This window comes from Hyperolius riggenbachi, chromosome 11 (assembly GCF_040937935.1).
Source record: "Hyperolius riggenbachi isolate aHypRig1 chromosome 11, aHypRig1.pri, whole genome shotgun sequence".
NCBI lineage: Eukaryota > Metazoa > Chordata > Amphibia > Anura > Hyperoliidae > Hyperolius > Hyperolius riggenbachi.
The window spans coordinates 242,102,380-242,112,379 of NC_090656.1; the positions used below are offsets into that span (position 1 = coordinate 242,102,380).

A 10,000-nucleotide genomic window follows, 5' to 3' on the forward strand; every position below is an offset into this window, starting at 1 on the left:
GGAATTCACCACCGGGCAGCTGCTCCTGTTCACTGGCACTCAGTCCAGGTGATGGAATCCTCCCCCTGACGTTGCATGTGAGTGTGGATTTCCGACCTCAGGCATGATGTGAGAAGTTTTTCGGCCACCGAGTAACACCGCCCCCTGTCAAACAGGACACCCGTGGTGCTACCACACGCTGCCAGACACATGTGGCTGCCGGCTGGGAAGCTGAACAACCAGGCAAGTGAGCAGTTAAGCTGCCCATGAGAAGGAGGCCTGAGGGCTTCTGCGATGTCATGTGTAGCTGATGCAAGTGAGCAGTTCAGCCGCCCATGGGAAGGAGGCCTGAGGGCTTCTACGATGTCACGGGTAGCTGCTGCAAGTGAGCAGTTCAGCTGCCCATGGGAAGGAGGCCTGAGGGCTTCTGCGATGTCACGTGTAGCTGATGCAAGTGAGCGGAGAAGTGTTTGGCGTCAGTTCCCGTTGCGCTTTGACCTCCGCAGGGGGACAGGGAAGCGCAGCAGTTAGCTGACCCTGGATGCCACATGTAGCATGCCGTATGAAACGAGATGACTGGATCAAGCTTGATGTTTGCATGAAGAACAGTAAAAGCCAGTAGTGACTTTAAAATGCGCTCTCTACGCATTTGAATGCACAGCGAAAACATGACAAGTGCCGTGACTGGTATTTAACTTTGTGCACCCGCCCATAAACACATTCCCCCACCCCCCCACCCCGAGTAAACCACCCCCAAACACCACATTCGATTGGACACCATCTGACGTTTCACCCTAATCTGCCTCCTGTTCACATTGCGGCACCAGGATTTCACCAGAGAGCGCTTTCGGTTCGTTTTTAACGTCTGGAAAGGCTCTATGTGAACCAGGCATCGTTAAAAGTAAAGATTTCTGCTTAAAGGACACCTGAAGTGAGAGGGATACGGAGGCTGCCATATTTATTTCCTGTTAATCAATACCAGTTGCCTGGCAGTCTTGCTGATCTATTTGGCTGTAGTAGTGTCTGAATCACACCAGAAACAAGCATGTGGCTAATCTTGTCAGATCTGACAATATTGTCAGAAACACCTGATCTGCTGCATGCTTGTTCAGGGTCTATGGCTAAAAGTATTAGAGGCAGAGGATCAGCAGGGTGGCCAGGCAACTGGTATTGTTTAATAGAATCACTCCAGTTGTTCTTTATATACTATTTTCCTTCCTCTCTGCACTGTTACAAATATGGGGTTTAGGTCCGGTTTAGCAGCAGGAGTCACACAAGCACTCCCTGCTGTACTCTGCACCAGAATAGATGCACTGGAAGAGCTTGCGCTGTAGTGATAAGCATTATTGCACTGGAAGGGGCTGTTTCCTCTCTGCATTGTTGTGTACAGTATAGCAGCAGGGGTCACACAAGCACTCCCTGCTGTACTCAGCACCAGAATAGATGTGCTGGAAGAGCTTGCGCTGTAGTGATAAGCATTATTGCACTGGAAGGGGCTGTTTCCTCTCTGCACTGTTGTGTGGTTGTGTACAGTATAGCAGCCGGGGTCACACAAGCACTCCCTGCTGTACTCAGCACCAGAATAGATGCGCTGGAAGAGCTTGCGCTGTAGTGATAAGCATTATTGCACTGGAAGGGGCTGTTTCCTCTCTGCACTGTTGTGTGGTTGTGTACAGTATAGCAGCAGGGGTCACACAAGCGCTCCCTGCTGTACTCAGGACCAGAATAGATGTGCTGGAAGAGCTTATGCTGTAGTGATAAGCATTATTGCACTGGAAGGGGGTGTTTCCTCTCTGCAATGTTGTGTGGTTGTGTACAGTATAGCAGCAGGGGTCACACAAGCACTCCCTGCTGTACTCAGGACAGGAATAGATGCGCTGGAAGAGCTTGCGCTGTAGTGATAAGCATTATTGTACTGGAAGGGGCTGTTTCCTCTCTGCACTGTTGTGTGGTTGTGTACAGTATAGCAGCAGGGGTCACACAAGCACTCCCTGCTGTACTCAGGACAGGAATAGATGTGCTGGAAGAGCTTGCGCTGTAGTGATAAGCATTATTGCACTGGAAGGGGCTGTTTCCTCTCTGCACTGTTGTGTGGTTGTGTACAGTATAGCAGCCGGGGTCACACAAGCACTCCCTGCTGTACTCAGCACCAGAATAGATGCGCTGGAAGAGCTTGCGCTGTAGTGATAAGCATTATTGCACTGGAAGGGGCTGTTTCCTCTCTGCACTGTTGTGTGGTTGTGTACAGTATAGCAGCAGGGGTCACACAAGCGCTCCCTGCTGTACTCAGGACAGGAATAGATGTGCTGGAAGAGCTTGCGCTGTAGTGATAAGCATTATTGCACTGGAAGGGGCTGTTTCCTCTCTGCACTGTTGTGTGGTTGTGTACAGTATAGCAGCAGGGGTCACACAAGCGCTCCCTGCTGTACTCAGGACCAGAATAGATGTGCTGGAAGAGCTTATGCTGTAGTGATAAGCATTATTGTACTGGAAGGGCTTTTTCCTCTCTGCACTGTTGTGTGGTTGTGTACAGTATAGCAGCAGGGGTCACACAAGCACTCCCTGCTGTACTCAGGACAGGAATAGATGCGCTGGAAGAGCTTGCGCTGTAGTGATAAGCATTATTGTACTGGAAGGGGGTGTTTTTTCTCTGCACTGTTGTGTGGTTGTGTACAGTATAGCAGCAGGGGTCACACAAGCACTCCCTGCTGTACTCAGGACCAGAATAGATGTGCTGGAAGAGCTTGCGCTGTAGTGATAAGCATTATTGTATTGGAAGGGGCTGTTTCCTCTCTGCACTGTTGTGTGGTTGTGTACAGTATAGCAGCAGGGGTCACACAAGCACTCCCTGCTGTACTCAGGACCAGAATAGATGTGCTGGAAGAGCTTGCGCTGTAGTGATAAGCATTATTGTATTGGAAGGGGCTGTTTCCTCTCTGCACTGTTGTGTGGTTGTGTACAGTATAGCAGCAGGGGCCACACAAGCGCTCCCTGCTGTACTCAGCACCAGAATAGATGTGCTGGAAGAGCTTGCGCTGTAGTGATAAGCATTATTGCACTGGAAGGGGCTTTTTCCTCTCTGCACTGTTGTGTGGTTGTGTACAGTATAGCAGCAGGGGTGTCACAAGCACTTCCTGCTGCTGTTCAGGACAGGAATAGATGCGCTGGAAGAGCTTGCGCTGTAGTGATAAGCATTATTGCACTGGAAGGGGGTGTTTCCTCTCTGCACTGTTGTGTGGTTGTGTACAGTATAGCAGCAGGGGTCACACAAGCACTCCCTGCTGTACTCAGGACCAGAATAGATGTGCTGGAAGAGCTTGCGCTGTAGTGATAAGCATTATTGCACTGGAAGGGGCTGTTTCCTCTCTGCACTGTTGTGTGGTTGTGTACAGTATAGCAGCAGGGGTCACACAAGCGCTCCCTGCTGTACTCAGCACCAGAATAGATGTGCTGGAAGAGCTTGCGCTGTAGTGATAAGCATTATTGTACTGGAAGGGGGTGTTTCCTCTCTGCACTGTTGTGTGGTTGTGTACAGTATAGCAGCAGGGGTCACACAAGCACTTCCTGCTGCTGTTCAGGACAGGAATAGATGCGCTGGAAGAGCTTGCGCTGTAGTGATAAGCATTATTGCACTGGAAGGGGGTGTTTCCTCTCTGCACTGTTGTGTGGTTGTGTACAGTATAGCAGCAGGGGTCACACAAGCACTCCCTGCTGTACTCAGGACAAGAATAGATGCGCTGGAAGAGCTTGCGCTGCAGTGATAAGCATTATTGTATTGGAAGGGGCTGTTTCCTCTCTGCACTGTTGTGTGGTTGTGTACAGTATAGCAGCAGGGGTCACACAAGCGCTCCCTGCTGTACTCAGCACCAGAATAGATGTGCTGGAAGAGCTTGCGCTGTAGTGATAAGCATTATTGCACTGGAAGGGGCTGTTTCCTCTCTGCACTGTTGTGTGGTTGTGTACAGTATAGCAGCAGGGGTCACACAAGCACTCCCTGCTGTACTCAGGACAGGAATAGATGTGCTGGAAGAGCTTGCGCTGTAGTGATAAGCATTATTGCACTGGAAGGGTGTGTTTCCTCTCTGCACTGTTGTGGGGTTGTGTACAGTATAGCAGCAGGGGTCACACAAGCAGTCCCTGCTGTACTCAGCACCAGAATAGATGTGCTGGAAGAGCTTGCGCTTTAGTGATAAGCATTATTGCACTGGAAGGGGCGGTTTCCTCTCTGCACTGTTGTGTGGTTGTGTACAGTATAGCAGCAGGGGTCACACAAGCGCTCCCTGCTGTACTCAGGACAGGAAAAGATGTGCTGGAAGAGCTTGCGCTGTAGTGATAAGCATTATTGCACTGGAAGGGGCTGTTTCCTCTCTGCATTGTTGTGTGGTTGTGTACAGTATAGCAGCAGGGGTCACACAAGCACTCCCTGCTGTACTCAGGACCAGAATAGATGCGCTGGAAGAGCTTGCGCTGTAGTGATAAGCATTATTGCACTGGAAGGGGGTGTTTCCTCTCTGCACTGTTGTGTGGTTGTGTACAGTATAGCAGCAGGGGTCACACAAGCGCTCCCTGCTGTACTCAGCACCAGAATAGATGCGCTGGAAGAGCTTGCGCTGTAGTGATAAGCATTATTGTACTGGAAGGGCTGTTTCCTCTCTGCACTGTTGTGTACAGTATAGCAGCAGGGGTCACACAAGCGCTCCCTGCTGTACTCAGGACCAGAATAGATGTGCTGGAAGAGCTTGCGCTGTAGTGATAAGCATTATTGTACTGGAAGGGGCTGTTTCCTCTCTGCACTGTTGTGTGGTTGTGTACAGTATAGCAGCAGGGGTCACACAAGCGCTCCCTGCTGTACTCAGCACCAGAATAGATGCGCTAGAAGATCTTGCGCTGTAGTGATAAGCATTATTGTACTGGAAGGGGCTGTTTCCTCTCTGCACTGTTGTGTGGTTGTGTACAGTATAGCAGCAGGGGTCACACAAGCACTCCCTGCTGTAGTCAGCACCAGAATAGATGCGCTGGAAGAGCTTGCGCTGTAGTGATAAGCATTATTGCACTGGAAGGGGCTGTTTCCTCTCTGCACTGTTGTGTGGTTGTGTACAGTATAGCAGCAGGGGTCACACAAGCACTCCGTGGTGTACTCAGGACAGGAATAGATGCGCTGGAAGAGCTTGCGCTGTAGTGATAAGCATTATTGCACTGGAAGGGGCTGTTTCCTCTCTGCATTGTTGTGTGGTTGTGTACAGTATAGCAGCAGGGGTCACACAAGCGCTCCCTGCTGTACTCAGGACAGGAATAGATGTGCTGGAAGAGCTTGCGCTGTAGTGATAAGCATTATTGCACTGGAAGGGGGTGTTACCTCTCTGCATTGTTGTGTGGTTGTGTACAGTATAGCAGCAGGGGTCACACAAGCGCTCCCTGCTGTACTCAGGACAGGAATAGATGCGCTGGAAGAGCTTGCGCTGTAGTGATAAGCATTATTGTACTGGAAAGGGGTGTTTCCTCTCTGCACTGTTGTGTGGTTGTGTACAGTATAGCAGCAGGGGTCACACAAGCGCTCCCTGCTGTACTCAGGACAGGAATAGATGTGCTGGAAGAGCTTGCGCTGTAGTGATAAGCATTATTGTACTGGAAAGGGGTGTTTCCTCTCTGCACTGTTGTGTGGTTGTGTACAGTATAGCAGCAGGGGTCACACAAGCGCTCCCTGCTGTACTCAGGACAGGAATAGATGTGCTGGAAGAGCTTGCGCTGTAGTGATAAGCATTATTGCACTGGAAGGGGGTGTGTCCTCTCTGCACTGTTGTGGGGATGTGTACAGTATAGCAGCAGGGGTCACACAAGCACTCCCTGCTGTACTCAGGACAGGAATAGAGCGCTGGAAGAGCTTGCGCTGTAGTGATAAGCATTATTGCACTGGAAGGGGCTGTTTCCTCTCTGCACTGTTGTGTGGTTGTGTACAGTATAGCAGCAGGGGTCACACAAGCGCTCCCTGCTGTACTCAGGACAGGAATAGATGTGCTGGAAGAGCTTGCGCTGTAGTGATAAGCATTATTGCACTGGAAGGGGCTGTTTCCTCTCTGCACTGTTGTGTGGTTGTGTACAGTATAGCAGCAGGGGTCACACAAGCACTCCCTGCTGTACTCAGGACAGGAATAGATGCGCTGGAAGAGCTTGCGCTGTAGTGATAAGCATTATTGCACTGGAAGGGGCTGTTTCCTCTCTGCACTGTTGTGTGGTTGTGTACAGTATAGCAGCAGGAGTCACACAAGCACTCCCTGCTGTACTCAGGACAGGAATAGATGTGCTGGAAGAGCTTGCACTGTAGTGATAAGCATTATTGCACTGGAAGGGGGTGTTTCCTCTCTGCACTGTTGTGTGGTTGTGTACAGTATAGCAGCAGGGGTCACACAAGCACTCCCTGCTGTACTCAGGACAGGAATAGATGCGCTGGAAGAGCTTGCGCTGTTGTGATAAGCATTATTGTATTGGAAGGGGCTGTTTCCTCTCTGCACTGTTGTGTGGTTGTGTACAGTATAGCAGCAGGAGTCACACAAGCACTCCCTGCTGTACTCAGGACAGGAATAGATGCGCTGGAAGAGCTTGCGCTGTAGTGATAAGCATTATTGCACTGGAAGGGGGTGTTTCCTCTCTGCATTGTTGTGTGGTTGTGTACAGTATAGCAGCAGGGGTCACACAAGCACTCCCTGCTGTACTCAGGACAGGAATAGATGCGCTGAAAGAGCTTGCGCTGTAGTGATAAGCATTATTGTATTGGAAGGGGCTGTTTCCTCTCTGCACTGTTGTGTGATTGTGTACAGTATAGCAGCAGGGGTCACACAAGCACTCCCTGCTGTACTCAGGACAAGAATAGATGCGCTGGAAGAGCTTGCGCTGTAGTGATAAGCATTATTGCACTGGAAGGGGGTGTTTCCTCTCTGCACTGTTGTGTGGTTGTGCACAGTATAGCAGCAGGGGTCACACAAGCGCTCCCTGCTGTACTCAGCACCAGAATAGATGCGCTGGAAGAGCTTGCGCTGTAGTGATAAGCATTATTGCACTGGAAGGGGCTGTTTCCTCTCTGCACTGTTGTGTGGTTGTGTACAGTATAGCAGCAGGAGTCACACAAGCGCTCCCTGCTGTACTCAGGATAGGAATAGATGCGCTGGAAGAGCTTGCGCTGTAGTGATAAGCATTATTGCACTGGAAGGGGGTGTTTCCTCTCTGCACTGTTGTGTGGTTGTGTACAGTATAGCAGCAGGGGTCACACAAGCACTCCCTGCTGTACTCAGGACAGGAATAGATGCGCTGGAAGAGCTTGCGCTGTAGTGATAAGCATTATTGCACTGGAAGGGCTGTTTCCTCTCTGTGTCTCCGGATTGAGGGACAGCTGCAGTATAATCCTCTTCCCACACATGTCAGCTGTCACTGGGGAGACGTGATCACACCAACAGCACAATTACACTTGCATGACTGGCTGGGTGTCTTTGTATTCAGAGTGGCTTTATATAGACAATGCAGCTCCCCTCAGTGCTGTCCCTGGCCGGCCTCCATACTATACTGTGATCCCGGGACAGCAGCAGGATGTGGCCCTGCCTTGTACAGGGTATGTGGAGGATCTTACCGCTGAGATTAGAGGAGGATTGCGCTTCCTGCAGGGAACTAGCAGAACCAGTTAGGCCACGTTTTACCACGGCAGTGCGCTGTGTGTCTGAGAGATCTCCATGAGGTGTTATTGAGTAAGAATAGCATTAGCTAATTTACTGCATTCTGAAATGTTGTTGGTGGTGTACTTTCTGCAAACTTGACTTGTGGGTAATGTGACAGTAAACTAGCTGCAGTGTGCTGATCTCTGCTACCCCCAGTATGTACAGTATAAGCTGTTACTCTGTGCCTGTACTGATAGTAAACTAGCTGCAGCGTGTACTTATACCTGCTACCCCCAGTATGTACAGTATAAGCTGTTAATCTGTGCCTGTACTGATAGTAAACTAGCTGCAGTGTGTACTTATACCTGCTACCTCCAGTATGTACAGTATAAGCTGTTACTCTGTGCCTGTACTGACAGTAAACTAGCTGCAGTGTTTGCTGATCACTGCTACCCCCAGTATGTACAGTATAAGCTTTTACTCTGTGCCTGTACAGATAGTAAACTAGCTGCAGTGTGTGCTGATCTCTGCTGCCTCCAGTATGTACAGTATAAGCTGTTACTCTGTGCCCGTACTGACAGTAAACTAGCTGCAGTGTGTGCTGATCTCTGCTACTTCCAGTATGTACAGTATAAGCTGTTACTCTGTGCCTGTACTGACAGTAAACTAGCTGCAGTGTGTGCTGATCTCTGCTACTTCCAGTATGTACAGTATAAGCTGTTACTCTGTGCCTGTACTGATAGTAAACTAGCTGCAGTATGTGCTGATTTCTGCTACTTCCAGTGTGTACAGTATAAGCTGTTATTCTGTACCGTTACCACCACGCAACCAATCTACCATGTGTGACCGAGATTTTTCAGCATGTCCAAATAATTCGATTCCGATCCGATCATCAGTAGGGCAGACATGTTGCGGCACCGATTAAATTATCAAATCAGATGGTTGATTGGCAGATGTACGGCTATGTTTACTGTGTAGCGTTAGTTGCAGAGAGAGTCAATGCATTAGTGTCAGGAGTGCCAGCGCTTCTTGCCCTGTGCTTTATTCCTTGGCTGTCTCATGGTAACTGTACACCAAACGGATGGAGCACTGTTGCTATGGTTGCAGTGAAGTGACACCCGAGCTACACTGTCGGTGTAGGAAGCTTTTTCGCTGGCCTCTACTTCAAATTGAAAGATATTTTTTCTGATGTTAAATTTACAAAAACATTTTTGCAGATCAGATTTACAGCTCTGTAAATTTTCTAGTGAAGGTTGCATCTCCCTGGAGATGATGAGGACCGGTTGGCAATGATGCCGTGTTTATCGTGTGGTGGGTAGTTTCGGGGGCAGGGAACATGCCAGTCATTTTTGGAAACCGTCCACGAGTTTTCATTTCACAATCCCGCTATGAACGAGAGTCGCTACGGGAGATGAGAACAGCTCATTACTCAGATAAATAAGGTCTCTCTCTGCTTGTTAACCACTTACTGACATTCTGACTTATAAAAACGTCCTGCTATAGCCTCTTAACCGCTCCAGGACATTTTTATAAGTCAGACAGTGCTGCTGCCGCTGTGCGCGTGCACGTGCACGCTCCCATGGGTGCATTCCTGTGCACGTGAGATAAGTGAGAAAAAACCCACCATAGAAAAAATACACCTTTATTTCCAAATACTATATTGTCACCATACTTTGTACTAGGGACGTAAAATCTTGTGATAACCAGGACAAATAGATAAATTGTGTGGGTTTATGCACAGTAGCAGTGTTTATATTAAAACTATAGGGGATGAAATTGGAGAAATAGTGTTTTTCATTTTTTCCTTGTTTTTCCCTTTAAATGCATAGAAAATAAAGTAATTACTGAAAACAAATATCAACCCCAAAAGCCTAATTGGTGGTGAAAAAAACAAGAAATAGATCATTTCATTGTGATTAGTAGTGATAAAGTTATGGGCAAATGAAAGGGATGAGCACTGAAAGGTGAAAATCGCTCTTGTCCGTTACGGTAAAACCGCCTTGGGGTGAAGTTGTTAAAGAGGCCCTGTAGTGACCTAGTAAACCATTCAGGATGCCCACTTTTATGGTAATTTTTCTGAGTACATTTGAAATCGGCGTCGGTAGACTTGAGCACAGGATACAGCGGTATATGGCTGATCCTGCTTCTGCACAAGTCCGGGCCGATTTAATTACTATTCCCCCTCCAGGCCGCCATGGATAGTGGGGGAATGAAATAATTCGGCTTCCAGCGATTGCTGGAGGCCGAATTATCATGCTTTTAAGCAACCTCGGCTCCGCCTTCTGACAGTGCCGACGTTACTCACTGAGCGCTGCAATAGGAGTGATTCCTATTGAAGTCTATGGAGGCGCCGGCTGCGCCCAAATCTAGCAGCGCTG

The 10,000-nt window shown here is 48.9% G+C and overlaps 1 protein-coding gene across 7 annotated transcripts in view; it reads left to right on the top strand.

Moving 5' to 3' along the window:
- The window catches only part of LOC137538247 (golgin subfamily B member 1-like), a 185,883-nt gene that overhangs the window by 18,692 nt on the left and 157,191 nt on the right, over window positions 1-10,000 (top strand). Inside the window, exon 1 of one of the 7 annotated variants that reach the window (XM_068260303.1) lies at window positions 7,510-7,579. The exons of the other annotated variants lie outside the window; for them this stretch is intronic. The gene's annotated coding sequence lies outside the window, so the exon portion shown is untranslated. Of the gene's footprint in view, window positions 1-7,509; window positions 7,580-10,000 lie in introns of those variants that run through there. 7 annotated transcript variants of the gene reach the window in all.